Below are 19046 nucleotides of genomic sequence, written 5' to 3'. Positions count from 1 at the left end.
CATGTCTGGTTATGTGATTAAAATGGATGCCTAGGGGCATTTCTAGGCACAGAGCCAAACCAAGAGATTCTTAGCTACGTATGGCTGGACTTTTAGGGAATTATTCCATCCATAACACAGTGCGCACGTTTATGACACGTGAAAGGAAAAGTCATATTGAATTATACAGTAGCATCCTATCAGAAGTATTTTATCAATTAAATGATATTTCCTTGGCTCTTACCTTGACATTTTAAGACTCACTGTAATGTATATATCTGGGTGGGGGCTTATAGCATGAGATATTGTTACCAGCAGGGTGATATAAGGACTCCTAAATTGTTAGTGACAATAGTATGTGATATTGCTTTCCCCTGTTTTATTGGAAATGTTTATTGTTGGATGAATTTAGTGTATTTAATGGAAAAATGCTGTCCATGGGATGGGATGCTATGGAGAGGCAATCATTTTAAAACACAAATAATTCAAATATATGATAAATACTTCTATTAATGTAAATGTATATATAAATGTAGTTTTATTGGTGCTTTAATTAGTGCTTAACAGATAAGGCATGGTTTTTTTTCTTCTGCTTTTTTTTTTTTTGCCTTGCTAACCTCACTTATCCTAATCACAGTGCTAATAAATATTAAAAAGTGCTTATAGGAGAACGAAAGGTAAAAACTCAGTAAGCTTTATCAGAAAGGTCTATGTAAATAAAGCCATAAGCACTTACAGAAACGCTGCACTGAGTCCTCTATCAAAAGAAACACAGGATGTCTTGTCTTTTTTTGTGTACACGTGTTCTTCTGTATCAGACTTCCTCTCTCAGAAAAATCCTTTATCCCGGGGCCCAGAGTCTGTGCAGCTCTCTCCTCTCTCCCTTCTCCTGCTCCCCCCTCCCACAAGAAAGCATAAGAATTAACTCCCCCTCCCATCAGAATGTGTGATCTGAGCTACCAGCGGCTAGAGCTGCAGCAGGAAGCTACCAAGACAAAGCTAAAATGGCAGCTGCTGTCTTAAACTGAGGGAACTTCTAGGGCTCTTTACTCAGGTATGGTAAAGCTTTCTGCAGAATAAATATAGCGTTCTAGGTGGCACTAATGTGGCTATTCTATCTAGACTTTCCTTCTCCTTTAATGTCCTAATTTTTTTAAAATGATATGTAAGAAAATATCTTTACCAAAATGACTTAATTTTAGTGAATGTTACACTATATCCATGCACACATACAAACTAGATTTTTTTCAATGACAGTATTCCTATAAAACGTATGGAGGCTAATTTACTAATCTATCAACAATAGTGGCAATTAGCCATTTCTTCTCAGAATTGTAGTTAATCTTAGCACTTTGCTTACTAACACATATATCAAAACAATGGTTTGTTATGCTTCAAATCTATATGTTTATAAAGACTGCACATGGAGAATTAGATTTAATAAACATATCCGCACATATATTTGCAACTGTTTGAGTTTATTCACATTATTGGGGTTGGGAAATTTTATAGGATTTGTCTAATAATAATTACATGAACAGAACTGGAAATCAAGCAGTAAAGTACAGATTAAAACAGTTTATAGGGGGGAACCCCCTATTATTAAGTACCCCTTAAGGCTGATTTCATGAGATGTTTTTTCTGAATAAACTTTTTAACCTACAATTTATGCCTTGAAGTCCAAGGGCATGAGCACCAGAGCCCCATGTATGCTTGGGGAATTTTAAGTCTTAGTGAATTATAGACCACTTGATTTATTATTCACCCTGATGATTAAAAATGAAATATGGAAGAATAGTCAGTCACAATTTTTACATTGTCATCTACATAATTTTGATTCAACTTATTTTTCTCTTTTGTCTCAGTAGAGCTCTCATTTTTCAAACAGGAAAGAGGAGACTTGTTGTATATGTGTGCTTTTTGAATGACCCTCCACCTGTCCAGTCCCCACTGCTCCTTTCTTTACAGTATGTATATGAGAGAAAATAGCACTGACTGGACAAGGGAGGTGTTTCAAACAGCTTTCAGGTGTTTTCTTCTGCTTTTTCAGTCAGCATCAAGTTGTTGAAATGCACTTCTTTGTAACTGGAGTTGTGTGGAGTAGCACAAAGAGTTGGTATGAGCAATAAGAAAAGAGAAAAAGTTGAAGAGGAGCAGAAGGATAGAATAGAAGAAAGAAAGGAAGGGAAAGCAGAGAGAAAAGTGTACATATTAAAAGTATAAGAACTAACTGGAATTAACTGGAGGAAGAAGGAATGAGTAGGAATGAGTAGGATGAGGTAGATAATTATGAAGAGCATAAATAAAAATGAAAGGCAGAAAAAAAGAGGGCAGAATGAGCGAGGGTGGGCCAAGCCGATCGTGTGCCCTGGGCAACTGGGCTGGCCACCTCATCCCTACAAGTGAAGAAGTGTGCATGTACACTGACATCGCTGTGGGGGGTATGCCGTGCAATGACAAGCGGCAGGGCAAGGGAGCATGGACCAGGGTAGGCAGGAGAGGTACCTGCCTGATGCCCCCCCCCAGCATTGCACTCTAGGCACGTGCCTCTTCTGCCTACCCCTAGTTCCGGCCTGAGAATTAGATGGGGTAGGGAATGGGAAGGACAAAAGTAAAAGGGAGAGAGCTAAAAATTAAAGAAAGGCAGGGATAGGAGGACGGTGAATGAAAACAGTAAAAGGAAAAATAACTGGAGAGAATTGAAATGGAAAATGCAAAAGAAACCTCTTGGGCACCATCTGCATGCAGTTTGTAAGTTCTCTGCGTGTCTATAGGAGTTCTGTCCGGGTACAGTTTCCTCCCATACTCCAAAAACATACAGGCAGGTTAATTGGCTTCTCTTTAAATGATGTTATTGTTTGTAGATATTTGACCTTAAGATTGTAAGATCCTCTGGATCAGTGACTGATGTGCATTATGTATAATCTCTGTAAAACATTGCATAGATGTTTTAGCACTGTATACAGTACAGGGTGAGAACCCTTCAAAATTTTCTATATTTTTATATGAGTGTGACCTAAAACAACATTGATTCTCAAACAAGTCCTAAAAGTTGATGAAAAAAACCTAGTTACACAAATTAAACAAAAATTATTATATTTGATCATGTATTTATTGAAAAAAAAAAGATCAAATAACATATCTATGTATGGCAAAAGTGAAATCAGAATGTCAATGGGATGACAATACAGTATGAGTGAGAGACCATGTTTTTATTAAAGCAGAGACCCAGCAAAGCCCGGTCACACATACAACACATTTGTTTATGTGTATCATGGCTCGAACAAAGGAGGTGTCTGAGGACCTCAGAAAGACATTTTGATGCCTATAACGCTAAAAGAGGTTACAAGACTCATCTCTAAAGAGTTTGGACTTCACCAATCAACTGACAGACTGTTTGCTAAAGATCATGTGGAGAAAGCAGAAGGATACTGGAAGAAAGTTTTGTGGATGAAAGCCAAAATAGAAATTTTTGGCTTTCATTTGGAGACCGAAAAACACTGCATTGAAGTATAAGAACCTTATCCTGTGTGTAAAACATGGTGGTGGGAGTGTTCTGGTTTGGGCCAGTTTTGCTGCAAGTGGGCCTGGCCGGCTTGCCATCATTGATTTAACAATGAATTCTGAACTAGAACCAGTGAGTTCTAAAGGAAAATGTCAAGACATCAGTCTGTGGACTGAATCTCAAGAGAGAGTGGGTCATGCAGCAAGACAACGATCCTAAACACAGAAGTCGTGAAGAATGTTTAGAGAAGAATAAAATTAATGTTCTGGAATGGCCAGGTCAAAGTCCTGACCATAATCCAACTGAAATATTGTGGAAAGACTTAGAGCGAGTGATGAGTTGATGTGCAGGACTGATAAACAGTTGCTGCAAACATTTGGGTGCAGTTATTGCTGCACAAGGCGGTCACACCTTTCACTTACTTTTGCCACATGCAGATATGGTATTGGATCATTTTTATAAATACATGGCCAATTGTAATAATTTTTGTGTATTGTGTAATCAGCTCCTCACCTTGGGTAATGTCTACTTCCCACCATTATTATTCTCACTCCTAGAGCAAAGATACACTGCCCTAACCTCTTTTCTAAATGCTCCAGTTTGCTAGGTAACTTTAATGCTGCACTTAACCCTGACCTTCATAGACTGAGCCACACAAGTGGCTACCACACTTTAGAACCCTGCAGGATTTTTTGTTCTGGCCAATATGGGGCCTAAAATTCATTGAGGATCTCTAAACAGACCAGAAATTAAGCTAATTCAATATAAATGTATATTAAGCTTCGAAAGATGGGTAGGCAATTAGGGGCAGAGTGTCCGAGATATCCTTTTTGCTCCTGGTGTGGCACTGCCCACCCAATACAAAGTTTTTGGAGGGAGGTGATTAGATATCTAGCTGATAATTTAAAACTTCCACATGTGTGCACACCTGAAGTCTGCCTACTAGAATTGGCAGAGGACCTCCTTCCCCTAATTTTTGTAAAATAACAGTAAACAGTGCTGTTTTATGCCAAAAAGATAGTGGTGATGTGCTAGATGGGAAATAGTACCCCTTCGATCAATGCAAGAACTAACCTAATAATAAAAATAAAGCCCCTCCCTTCTATCCAACTCACTTTTATGGTTCAAGTGTGTCCTGCAAAGTTTGAAAGAATCTAGAATTTATGGCTTGATATTATCCTGCTTGAGACCCCTGAATAGCCTCTAAAGACCTAACCTAAATGCCTCCAATTCTAATGTGTCTCTCACTGTTTATGTAAGCCTTAGAGACAGCAGAACATTGTTCATTTATAATGTGTAAGTCAATTGAACTTTTGTATGCCAGATACCCACAAAACGCAGGAGTCCATGATTGTATTGTGAGTCAGTTTGTTTGTTTCGTTCTTCCCTTATCCCCTTCCCTAAAAATAAATATAAAAGTCATGGTGCCATGTTCCTGCCAATTACAGCCATTTTTGAGCATCATTTGATAAGCCCCTGGGTGTTATGAACTGTTTGCTTAACATGTTCACTGTTGTTGATTTATGAAATTGAAAATAAGTGGGCTTATTATTGTGTTTGCAAAAATATGCCTTTTTTTCATTATATATATATATTTTTTATATTAGTGATTGATTCATCTTCACTTGGAACGGAACACTCCCTTCTGGAGGTACATAGTGTACAGTTCATATTATGCCTCCGCTTCAGTGATAAACATAGATTGATTAAACAAACCTCTTCTAAAAATTATACCTGACAAAAAAATGACCAACCACCACATTTTTCTTGATTACTGAAGAATCTGAGTCCTGTTCAATTACAGTTAATTCTAGACATGTGGGTTTTTTCTGTGGGATGGGAGGGCATGGTTAGGCATTCAAAACAGAATTTTATGTTTAAAACATAAGTTGCCCAAGCCTAGCTCTTTGGTTTGCTGTGTTTTAGCAATTATACTTTTCATTCTCACAACCATTTCCAGTCCTTTTATGCCCACTGTGCCGGGGTTATTTTTGGCAATGGTTAGACAGCTCATTTGTAAGAACATAAGAGAAACCTAAAACAAGGTGTTTTTCTGAGATTATTTTTTAAAATAAAAAATGTCAAAACACAGCACGTCTTCTATGAAATATATTTGCTATCACAGCTAAAATAGATAGGTAGCATAGAGTGTGCTATGATCTAACATACATACAGATCTAACATACATACAACCTCATTTAAAAAAAAAAATAGGATAAAAAAAAAATGGATTTGCCAATCATTTAAGCATAATATTTAATTGCAAAATGTACAAAGACCAAATGTTGAAAATGAAAAATGTTAGTTTTTTTTTTTTTTTTTTTTAAATATTTGCTCCATTTGGGCCATTTTGAATTTGGTGCCAGCAACAATTTGTTGCAAAAAAGTTGGGCGAAGGGCATTTTGCTGAATCACCTCTTCTTTTAATAATACTCTATAACCGGAAACTGAGGAAACCAATTGCTGTAAGTCTGAAAGAGTGAAATGTTGATCCATTCTTGCCTAATACCCGCATAGCATTTCAGCTGACCAACAGTTTGGGGTCTCCTTTGTTGTATTTTTTATTTGATAATGCACCAAATGTTTTCAATGGGTGGTCGGGACTGCAGCTTGCATTTGTGGGTGCAGCGACCAGCTGTGTTCCTAGACATTGGTTCAAGAAGTATTCCTGAGGCCATGCAGTGTTTTCCACTACAGAACCACTGAGGCCACCCAATATTTGCTTTTGGCTTCCCTTTTCTTACAGAGATTTCTGCAGATTCTTTTAATGATATTATGTATTGTAGGTAATAAATTCCCAAAATTCTTTGCAGTTTTATGTTGAGGAACACTCCCCACCAGAGTGGTGTACAGCTTTGCATTACACAGCATTTCTAGTTTTTTGCTGCCCCTGTCCCAATTATTTAAAAAAAAAAAAAATGAGCAAATATTTTTTAGGAGACAAAATGTCTCAGTTTTCAACATTTATCTTGTCTTTAAACTGTTTGCAATTAAATGTAGGGTTAAAATGATTTGCAAAGCATCCCACTTTATTTTTATTTACATTTTATGCAGTGTCCCAATTATTTAGAAACAAGGTTGTAGAAATGGGTTGTTTTTAGATAAAAAATAAAGCAATGCTGTAATTTTCACATAGCTTTGCCTAAGTGAAATCCTGTCGATGATATACATGGAAATACATACAAGGAAGTGCAAAAATTTTATATAATTCACTACTTCATCAAATATAAGTTGGTACCATAGGGCTTTGTTATTTGTGTTGTAACCCATGCTTAATGTTGTTTGTAACATTGGAACCTGAAAGGTATTAGAAGGTGCATTATTCAGAGTGGTAACAAAATATAAATGCCAGTAAATGTATATAGGTTTTTATACTTGTATATAATAAGTATAGGTTATTAGTGGTTTATTTATTTTGACTGAGGCACCTTAATGTTAATGGTAAGCCCAAGAGCTAATTAAGGTGGACATGATGACACATTAAGTTTGGGTGGAAAAAAATGTCCATTTGTTTTAAATTTAGTTGGTTTAGAAGAAAGCAAATAAAAGCAAAAAAAATTATATAGCATGCAAGATGCCAGCTCAAATTCTTAAAAGGGGAATAATCTTCTTTACACCCACAATTATATTCACTTATAAATATTATTATAAAGCTTTTGAATCACTTACTACTGGTTGTTCAAAAACAATGTCTATGCTTTCTAGGACACCATCCAACCCACTTTCACACCACCACTTACAACCATTTGGCACAGAATTTTATAACCTGGCCGCCCTTACAGTAAATCCCCTTATATATCTGCCCATTAAATCACCTTTCTTTCATTTTTTAAAGGTATTATCTTGTCCCCCATCTATAGTTTAAAAAGATTTTTGAGTGATGGTGGTGTTCCTTTTGCATATGTTGACCATATTCCAGGTAAAATGTGCAGCTCATTCTGGTTCCTCTTAGAAAGCTAGGGTATAAGCTGTACTGAGCCTCTAGCTTGTAATATATAGACAGTGGATGTGGACACCATCTTATTTATGAGCTCCCTTCTTCCCCTTTGACACCTGACACTTTACCTCTACACTACAATATTCAAAAACATAACAGTGCATAGTGAAACACAATGCCAGTGAGGAGAGAAAACTGTTTTTGCTGAACACCAATTCTGAAAATGTTGAGGCATCCAGAATAGTTGGGTTTACCTGGGTCGATACTGATGGTAAAATCATCAAGGCAGCTTTGGGCAAGGTGCATTGGGAAGTTGGAATGATTTTATCCAAAGCTAAGGATAAACAGAAAAGTGCTGCAAGTTTTTGCCAAAAACAATGTATTATGTGAAGTCTTTCTATATCTAATGTAATTTAAAGGGGCCCTTGTGCTAGCATAGGCTTAATTTGAACTCTCCTTGTTCTTTAAAATGATACTGTGTACAGAATATAAATTGCTTACTTTCATGTACAATTAAATATTCTGTGAAGTAGTGTAAATTAAAAAGAAAATGTTATGAGAGTATTCCTTTAAGGCACCTTTCTCCAAAAAATGTGCTGGATTTTATGTTATTTCTCTGTACCTCACTGCAACAAAATGGGAAAGACATATAGATAAACTCAAGATGCGCTCCTGACAGTCTGATAAGATTTACTCTGCTCAAAATGTACACACCTGGGTATACCTGTAAATGTTTATACTTCTGACAAACAACGTGTATAGGTTGATTTCTCTTGTCCAGGAAAATGTTTCACCATATTCCTACATGTCGAGTGAGATAACTGAACAAGGCAAGTAACAGAATTGTGGAATCATTTAGCTTACCCCAGCCCTAAGAAGAATCACAGACATTCAAAATGTATGTAGGTTTATTACCATTTAGATTGGCCAATATTGTGATTTGCTCGTATCGCAGCAAAATTGTAACCTTGAATATTTTAATCCTCCCTTAAGTGAATAATAGGGGAAGAAAGGAAAGTTCCTCCAGTATTGGGTTCTTAAAGCTCTAGCAGCCACAAAGAGTTGGAAATCTATTCCCAAAGTTGTGTTGCATGTTAAGGAACCATATATAACAGAAGTTTGCCAAGTTCTATCCTCATATCCTCCATAAAAACATATTTATTAAATTATGAATACATATAAATTAATACTGTCAGTCAACTCTTTATATATTGTCCTCTTGAATCTGCAAAATTGAACTTTCACTTTGAACAAGGTTTGGCTACTTTATTCTGTCATTTGTAATTTAAAAAGCGCCCTCAAATTGTAAGCATATAATTGAATTAGGAAAATGCAGCTTTAAGTTTTATGTGCTTTCTGTGATTTGTATTAGGCAAAAAAGGTTGTCTGCAAAAGAGATGCATTTATTGCAGACTGTTAATCCTGGAACATATGGCTTTGGTTTTCACCCTTGTGCTTGAACTGGAAGCTGTTGCCCAACATACCATGAACATTATTTTTCAGTTTTCTTTTAGAAGAGAATATGGTAGGAGGCCACACCTAATGCAATTTGCTTATGTGATATATATATATATATATATATATATATATATATATATATACACTATAAAAATGATGCGACATGGCAAATAATTATAAACAGCCCATGCAAAAAGTTCAGAGGGTCAGTGGAAAAGTTTCAGCCCCCAGACATTTTTAGAATCATTAGTAACAATGGTAAAATGAACATGTCATGTACACCATACTACAAATAAATTGTATTCTATGGAGAAAAATGCAGTATTAAGTATACAGTAGTATTGTTTTTTGCAGGGAATCAACAGACATTACTAAGCTGTAGACTATTTCTAATAAATAATTATTTTTAGTTGTTGTGTTAACCAATACAAGTAGCAATTTCGTTGTTTTGATTTGCACACTTAGTTTGTATGCTAAACATTTTTAACAAAATACACCATACTTTACAATAATATGATGAAATCAAACTGGGTGCTTTAATTATCAAAGAACAGGAGGCTTAGAGACCTCACAAGCATAGAAGGGGTGCAGAACAATTAAGAAGTAAAGCTCAGAAGAAAATTATAAGGAATGCATATTTTGAAGGTATATTAAGAATTTTAATTGTTAAGGGCCTTGAATGTCAGTGGTAAGAGTTTAAATTTCATTGGAGAGGAATTTTGGCGCTAATTAAGGTATATCTCATGGAACCAACATGGAATAATGAGATGAGGGGAGACACGTAGGCAGCATTAGAACAGACTGGTAGATTGGAGTGCCCATAAATTCCACTGAGACAAATGGCAGAAGTACAATTAATTTCATTTAGGAAAGGTAGCACTGTAACATCTAGGCTACTTGCATAAAGATGGTGTTAAAATAAAATCAACTACTGTACATACTAGAGTATAAGCCTAGTTTTTCAGCACCCAAAACGTGCTGATAAAGTCAGCCTTTGGCTTATACTCGAGTCGGGTGCCATGGGTCCCTCCAGACTAGCACCCTTTGTCCTTTGTGTGCAAATTAGGCCACCCGCAACCAGACCTTCCAGTGCCCTGGCCAGTGCCTTTTGAAATAAATATTTAAAAACATATACCCCACTTTATTTTGATTATTGAAACTTAGCAGTAACTGCTGCATTTCCCACCCTAGGCTTATACTCAAGTCAATAAGTTTTTTTAGTTTTCTTAGGTAAAATGAGGTACCTCGGCTTATATTTGGATCGGCTTATACTCGAGTATATACAGTAGTTTTCCCAGAGATGTATTGTAGTGTGTAATGTATTGCATTAGGCATACACAATCTGCATTTAGTTTAAATTGAAAAAAGAGCACGCCGATGTGTAGGAGAAGTCTAAATACAATGTTTTCCAGTTATTTGCTAATCAATCTGATGTGCTGCTCAACGCGAAACCATCTGGGTTTCTGGACATGGATAAAGATCTTCCACCACTAAAATACTTTAATGGATTTTAAGAACAAGCAATATTTCTATTAAGTGATCTCCATACTGAAACACTAAAGTATATTATTTTACTTATTACTTGTTTTGTTTTTGAATGAGAGGAAACCCCTAGAAATATTTTTACTATTACCATCTTGCTAATAACCTCTGTTGTTTTTGAGGTAGTTTCCTCTGAGAGTGTGTTGCAGTTGTTCATTCATCACTTTTTACAAGTTGAGCTCCATCAAAATCAGCTTCCCTCTGTCCTCCCTAGACTGTCAGAAAACCTAAACACAGTTAGGAATGTGAGTTAAAGCTGTCCACAAAGAGCTGCTATAAAACTTGAAAATAAAATATGATATATTAAGTAGCTGTTGAGCCTCACTAAGGGAACTTGGGTCATAACAGGTCAGACAGTGGAAATCAAGTCTGGACTGAAAATGTAAGCTATTCAGTCTGTGTCTCAAACCTACCTCAAAGGAACAAACTGCTTCCACTCATCAGGAAAAAAAGAAAAAGCAAACAGAGCTGGGTGAAATGGTGTCTGATGGAAGGGTAAAACTAACTGTCAACTACTAGTGATAATCCCAGATTGCACTGAAAATCCTGCTAAATAGTTTAATAGCCAAAGATAAAATGATGCTTATGAAATAAACGTTATTCAAGCAGCATGCCTCTTTTCAGAGAAATGTCTGGTATTTATGAGCATATCCAAGGGACATTTAACAATATTATTTTAGATTATTCAGCAAAAAAAGTAAAAAAAAAATACATTTGAGGATAGGATGTGGAAAGTGCCACTTTAGAATGGTTTACAGTCGAAAATATTTAAGTGCTTGCTTTAATTAATTGATGCAAATTTGTAATGGCATGGCACATCCAGGCAGCACTTTATTAGACTGCTGGAATTAAAATGCCCTCTATCATTTTTGGCAGCATTAGCCCCTTGCTCAACATTAGTTCAATAAACAGGGATTGTGCCAAACACACATTTTGACTATTGTTTTAATGATGTTTCTTGTCATTAACACGGCAAAATCTAAAATTAAAAATAAAATCTCATTCTACCTTATGTCCTTAACAACAAGCTTAAAAAATGAGCAGTCCACTGAGAATTAAAATGAACTGCTCCTTATGTCACAGACTAACAGATAATAAAATAAAGAGGGCCTTCCAGTAGACTTTTTTCTGTTTTTTTTTTTAACCTTGCTTGTTGGGACAGGAAGTACAGTGTCTGCTTTTATTGTCACAATTTAAAATAAAGCAGGAGATGATGTAAAAGTGCAGTATTAGGTTGGTTATAATGATAAAAACTGGAGATTTAATACTGTTCTTCCATGCCTTTTATAACCAGATACTTTCATGAGAACCACTAAACATTAATCAGAATGACTCTATCGGAACATTTACACCAGTGCGGTGTGGAGAAAATGTTGACATATTTAATTCCATTTTTTAATAAATCAAACTTTGCTTGGAGCCCTGTATTCCTGGGTTTCGGGTTCCTTCTACACTCAGGAACAGTCTCTGTAGAATGCTTGGTAATGTGGTGTTGCATTGCATAAAGAAGAATAATACCTAACCTCTCTTAATTTTCCTTTTCCTTGTTCTTATTTCAACGGGGATAAGGGATACCATCCCCTTTTTATAATCCCTAAGAACCATTTTCCTGGGTGTTGACTTTCCAAAGACTCTTCTGCACTCTTCTGCTTTAGTTGACATTTGCATAGCTAATATGGGTTGACAGCAGTCCATTACATTCGACCCCTACAAATCTCTCCTTGTTTTTAGTTACAAATGCTCAACAGGTGTTTTTTTAATATAATGTGGCAATTGTTTAGAATGGCAGTAAGTGAACACTGAATGTACACTATCTTCACTGGTAGGCTTGTGTCACATGTGGTGGTTTTTCCAGTGGCAGAAATGACCAATCCACATCCTAGTTAGTAAGCACTACTTACAACAATCAATTTTAATGACAAAATTACAGAAAATAGCACATAAAGTTGTAAAGTAATACATACCACAAAAGATGTGCACAGGCAAAAAGAGACACACAGGTAAGCAGATACACTTGCCAAAGATGAGAATTACCCCAACGTTTCGGCAGAAAGCCTTTCTCAAGGGGAATCCTCCGTTTGGATAACCAACAAAGAGATCAGCCCAGTTTCCCACATGGGTGTCCAAACTGGCCAAATATTGTTTTATAACCTTATCAAACAATCTTTGTGTATTGCATTACAGTATATACTGTACTTGTACAGTACGTACATACAGTAAAAATGTGTGCTTGCTTCAGAAATTTTGCTACAGTTTATATAATTAGGAAGCAATGTAGCCATGTTGGCAGCCATTCAATCCATATTGAGCAAAATGGAACATTTACACAGGAGATAACAGGCCAGCTCTGTATAATACAGGGGGTTTAGTTCTTACACAGGAAGATACAGGAGCCAAATGCCATTTATGGCTCTCTACATTACTATAGGCCACTTGCAAAGTAATATTTTATTTGTAGCTGCTGAATAAACAGACATGAAATGTACATAAAATATATTGATCTTTTAATGTTACTTATGGATTCCAATTTTTTTTTTTTAAAAATGCATCATTTTTATGGCATTTTGCTATAAAATATGTCTTGCACATCCTATCAGACTTTCAGCTTTTTTTTTTTTAATTTTTAGTTAGAGGCCCTATTTTCATCAGTTTTCTTTTGAGAAAAGTATATTTTTATTTTTAGGGAACATTGTGCCATTAAGACTGCCATTAAGTTTTAGTTCCCTATGATCTGTGATTTATGGAGTAGGATAGGTCAGGAGTTTATTATGCTGAAAATCACAATAGCTGTTTTGTTTGAAAAATCTAGTGAGTCAAATATGTTGAAAGACAAACAGATGAAGAATTTAGAAAAGCTTTTCGAACCATTCATTTTGTTTGTTTTGTACTAAAAGGAAATGTAAAATGTATGAGTTCTGGGCAAAAATCCATGACTATTATAATATCACACATTAGGTATACAATAAATACTATGACTGGGTTCTGTTTAATGTTATAAATCACAACTTTGCCATTTTTCCTACATTCAGACAGGTTAAATTATGTCTACCTTACATTAGTTTGTTTAGTATAATATTTTAAAACAAACTTCTTCCTGTTTCTGACATAAGGGAAACATTTTTGCTCCTTATATTTCCTGTGTAACTCTTTATAGTAAAAAAATAAACTAAATAAAAATCACTGTTTTCATTCTTAACCTTGTCTGACAAAGTTTCCTATCTGACAGAATTCTCTAATGTAACTTCATAATAAGGAAAAGTCGAATGCTGTCAAAATGTACTGCGTTCACTGGCCTTTTAGGACGAATCAGAGCACAAAGCTTAATATTCAATGGTTAGTTCTTATATAAAGGAGAAGGAAAGGTAAAAACTAAGTAAGCTTTATCAGAAAGGTCTATGTAAATACAGCCATAAACACTCACAGAAACACTGCACTGAGTCCTCTATCAACAGAAACACAGGATTTCTTGTCTCCTTTTTTGGGAATATGTTCTTCGGTATCAGACTTCCTCTCTTTTAGGGCTGCTTCAGGTTTAAGGTACGAGTTTGCTCAGTTCTCTCCCTTATCCTGCTCCGATCAGAACTCACTCCCCCCCTCCCGTAGGAATGTGTGATCTGACCTTCCAGCAGCTATAGCTGCAGCAGTAAGTTACCAAGACCAAGCTAAAATGGCAGCTGCTATCTTATACAAACAGAGAAAGCATCTAGGGCTCTTTACGCAGGTATGATAAAGCTTTCTGCAGAATAAATATAGTGTTCTAGGTGGCACTAATGTGGTTAATCTATTGGCAGTAAAATGCCAAAATGACTTTCCTTCTCCTTTAAGCCTATGTCAGTAGCATTTGAGATTGTAACATCAACTTCAGTTAAACTCATTTACTCTCTAAATGACATGCATGTTCAACCATTACACGTAGGGGCAGATTTATTAACATTCAGGTTATTGAGGTCACTCCCAGGGACTTCTACATGAACAGCCCTTCAATGCCAATTTTTTTTTATTTAAGTTTTCGTGTTTTTTGTGCTTAATCATTTAAACTCATACTAAAAAATTTTAATTTTCGCTCAAACCGCAGTAAAAACGCAAATTCAAATGTTTATAAGTCTGCCCTTTAGGAATCAAAAATACAAAATATCAGAGTGCACACCTTACTAGAACATCAATAATGATCGAGGTGCAGTACACTAAAGAAAACCCATTCAGCAACTCCAAAAATAATCACAAAAGCAAAAAAGTGTCTGCACACTCAAAAAGTACAAAAGAAAAAATATTTTATTAAATACAAAACATAAAAAATAAAGCCCAACGCGTTTCAACCTAATAGTGGGTCTTCATCCGGGACCTCTTTTTTTAAACTTTTTTTTGTCCCTGATGAAGACCCACTACTGGGTTGAAACGCGTTGGGCTTTATTCTTTATGTTTTGTATTTAATAAAATATTTTTTCTTTTGTACTTTTTGAGTGTGCAGACATTTTTTGCTTTAGGAATCAAAACAGCAGATTCGACTTTGTTTTTGTAGCTATATCTTTAAAGAAAATTGATGTCCAAAGTATCACTCAACATTCATTTTAAACCTCAGATCTAGGAAACATTCCATTTTTTCCTATGGGAGAACGAATAAATAGTTTTTTCCAAAGTGATGTAATCTTCACTGATATTATCTTCCCCGACAATAACCTGGTCAAACCTACTGACCTGTCATTAAAATAATGGGATTTCAAAGACATATAAGCAAGGTTTTACTACTACCACTACTTCAACTTCCCTCCGACTTTGCCAGCAACTTTTTGAAGCCTTAGAAATGGTTTCAACACATCAACACAAATTGTTGAGATGCATCAAAGCAGTAAATATTTCTCCTCTGCCACTTATTTAAAAGCCCTGTTTCCTGTATGGGTCAAAGGTTACAATTTTGAAAACCTGTATGCCACTCATTCTCAGGAATCAGACACAAGAATTTTCTAGAAACCCTCCTCTTGTACTTCCACTGAAAGCAGCACATCCTTTTGCAGGCAAGATCAAGTTTTTATGTTTGTTGGAATGCACCACTTTTATAGTATGCTATTGAAATTTAATTGTTGATTGTTTGCTATTGGCAATTGCACTTTTGCAATTTAGCAGCTATGCTGGTAAATGAGCCCTAGTGGCACTTTACCTCAAGCTAGAGTCCCTGGTTCAAGTCCCAATATCAACTTGTTTTTATAATTGATATTATTCTTAATTTATGTAGCGCTGACTTCTTGAAACCTTGGGCAAGTAATTTAATAATCCCTAAGGTGGCTGCTTTGACTTCTGCAAAGTAACTTGATTTCGAAAACATAAGCCTGCTTTATAAATGACCAATTCGCATTATCATTTGAAAAAAGACAGGGGTAGTACAAATGATGTATGTTAAATTATTTAAAACATCATTAGGCTTTGTGGTTTATAGGAAAAAAGGACAATTGAGACTAATTAGTAATACTGCATTCTTATATAGTTTAACTTATTTAAGCATGTATTTATTTATTTGATAGTCATTGGGAGGTATAGAGGGAATAATCTAGCTGACAGTTAAAATGTCAAATAAAATATTTTTTTTTTATACATTTAGATGTTTGGCACACAGGACTTGAAAGCAGGGTTGCCACCTCTGGCAGCTTTCTTAGCTGGATAGGGGGCGGGGTGATGTCATGGGGGCGGGGCAGTGACATTGTGGGGCAAGGAGGAGGCGGACCATGATGTCACGGGGATGGGGCTTAGACGTGGTGATCAGTGATTGTCCGATCGCCACATCATTGTTACTGCATCCTTCCTGGTTTTCCTAACCTAAACCAGACAGGAGGTTTTGACCGGGACAGCCCGAAAACCAGACTGTCTGGCTCAAAACCAGACAGGTGGCAACGCTACTTGAGAAACAACTTCTAAATTGAAACTAAGTTGCAATAAAACATTTGCAAATGATGATAGAAAGTTGAGGTTTCCATTTTTTAAAAACCTTAAAGTTGGTTTGAAATGTAATTCTTGCAGATTTGGTTGACCCTGCAGTATCATAAAGTCTCCCAAATATTTTAGTATTGCATTTTATGGTCATTTCATTTCTGAAGCAGTTTGAGAACTAAAATGTATTAAGTCAAAAAATAAATATAAAGGACAGTATCAAGATGGTTGAAGACTCTACAAGTTCAGAAAAAAACAACTTGGTAAAGGGAAGTTTAATCTGCTTTAAAATTGTTGTAGGTTGTAGTATTCAGCCATTTTGGATTTGTCCTTTTACTAAAAAATCTGTGCTTATATTACTTTTTACCTTTGCGCTGCTTTTTAATTGCTACGGTCTGTTTGCATGACCATCTGAATTTTAAGCAGGTAATAGAATAAATGTTTCAATAATTAAAAAAAATATATATGTATAAATAAAAAACAGAATCCAAATGCGAGTGTTTCTGTCTGTGACGTTGAATTAAACTGATGATTTTGATAGATATGTTCACCAAAGGGGTGAACATTTCATATTATTGTCTCACTGCACTTTTGCTGGTGAATGGGGAAGAGTTTGAAGGGGAAATATATACTTCACCTCATCTTGTGTTACTGAGATCCGCATCAGTCACGTCAAAGGATAGAATTCATTGGGATTAATAACACATTGTTTAACATATCCATTGAATTTCAAGAAAGATGAAGCATCTTGGTGAGCAATCCTGCCTACCATCCTGTGTCCTGAGCGAGTAGTTCTCTGTGCCAACAGTACCAAAGGTAAAATGACTTTTCGACCCTCAGAGCTGTTTCTTCCTTTATAATAATGAAGATCAGCTTTGGACATAGTCTTTAACCAGTGTTGCTCAGTCTAGTCCTTGACTCCTGTATGAATTATGTTTGTTTTCTACGTTAAAAATATGCAATTGCATGTCTGCAAAATTCATAGAGATCTGAAGCATCATCATGAGCAACTTTTTAGCTGACATAGATAGCTGGAAAGCCCACTGTGAATGCAGCTCTGCCTCGTCTGCTCTGTAGGTGTCATGACTACAATTAGTTTAGAAGATTCCAGGCAACTTTGGAAGAGCCAAAGAAAACCTTTAATGTAATTTATTAGCCATTGGCAGACCAAAACAGAGACCAATTAGGAAACATTATAGTGACCCTCAACGTGTGGCACAAATTGTGTGCTGACCTTGATTCATCCCAGAGCATGTTTAAAGAATTAGTTCATAAGATCGTATGTGCTGGAAACTTATTAAACTATATTACAGCTGCAAGAACTATTCCATGTTGGTCTTTGTTTTTCAGAAAATGTAAATCTTGAATAAACATCAGCTTACTTGAGTCATAAATGCCAGCCACAAATGGAAATGTGGCGAAACCTGGCTTTTTAGAAGATGACTGTTAATTTTCACACATTTTTGACAAACTTGTTTCTTCTTTAGATAGAAACATTTTTGAGCTCTCTAATTTGTATTATTCTCAGAATAAGCACGTTTTCTAACCTACAAGTCACATTGTTCCATTTTGTCAGCAAGACTTTTTCATGATGGCATGATGTTCGCCCCCCCGCCCCCCGTGGACGGACGTCTGTCTGGCGTGATGTGCAGAGTTAACACGCTCCTTGCCCGCACCCCACCCCCCCCCACCCCCAGTGGACGGATGTGCGTGCCTTGTTTGTTCTGTGTGGCCTATTTTTGTTGGCCTATTTACAGAAAACCTTTGACAGTGAATAAGGGAACTTTATTAGCTGCGTCACTTTGAGCAAGTTGTTATGATAGGGAGAATATGTTTATTTTTACGGAAAGGTCAGGTGCTGGTTCTGATGGACTAAATTATTTAGAATCATTATTTGATTCACTGGTAATAAAGGGAGCAGTCACACGGGCGTATCCAGGGGCCACTCACACAAGAACTAGTTGTTGACTATGGTGAATGTTCTAGGTGTTATATAGTTCTATTGCTAAAATAACAAAAGGCTAATGGGAAGTGTCCTAGACAGAGCCCCATTGGGTCATCCTCTAGTAGGCCAGTCTGACCTTGCTGTGATCAGTGGGTGGCACGTGGAGGGTTAATCCACTCCTGTGTAGTCTTTTACACACTGCAATGCTTGTGGAAATGAGTATGGCAGATTCCTTAGCCTTCCCAAACTTGCTTTTGTCTGCTGCTGTAGCATTTTTCTTTCCCTAAAGTTATCTATTATTTATTTAATTATTGAAACTTAGCAGTAGCTGCTGCATTTCCCACCCTAGGCTTTTACTCGAGTCAATAAGTTTTTCCAGTTTTCTTAGGTAAAATTAGGTACCTCGGCTTATATTCGGATCAGTTTATACTCGAGTATATACGGTAAATAGATTGCTGTAGCCCTTTACTATCTGGACAAGTGCCTGCAGATTACAATTAACGTTAATACCAATATGTACGTACTACTATTTATCTTTCATATTTATGTGTATCTGTGTTTATAAGCTGAAGTTATCCACAGGAAATGTATCTATTGTGTTCATGCATCAGCATTTAAAACATCACTTGTCTTTTTCATTAGCCCCAAGGTTAGAAATTCTACCAATTGAAATCTGTAGTGCCCATGTAGTTTGAACGCATCAATTAGTAAAGCCTAATTAAAGTATAACAATTTAGTTTATGGGCTTCAGAACAGATAAG

General features: G+C 36.1%; 1 protein-coding gene across 1 annotated transcript in view; it reads left to right on the top strand.

The window, feature by feature from the left end:
- Nucleotides 1–19046, top strand: part of cwc27 (CWC27 spliceosome-associated protein) — a 93200-nt gene that overhangs the window by 73025 nt on the left and 1129 nt on the right. The window lies entirely within an intron of this gene.

This window comes from Xenopus tropicalis, chromosome 1 (genome assembly GCF_000004195.4).
Source record: "Xenopus tropicalis strain Nigerian chromosome 1, UCB_Xtro_10.0, whole genome shotgun sequence".
In the NCBI taxonomy this organism is placed as follows: domain Eukaryota; kingdom Metazoa; phylum Chordata; class Amphibia; order Anura; family Pipidae; genus Xenopus; species Xenopus tropicalis.
Note: the sequence above shows the minus strand (reverse complement) of the source record. Positions and strands in the feature narration are given on the sequence as shown.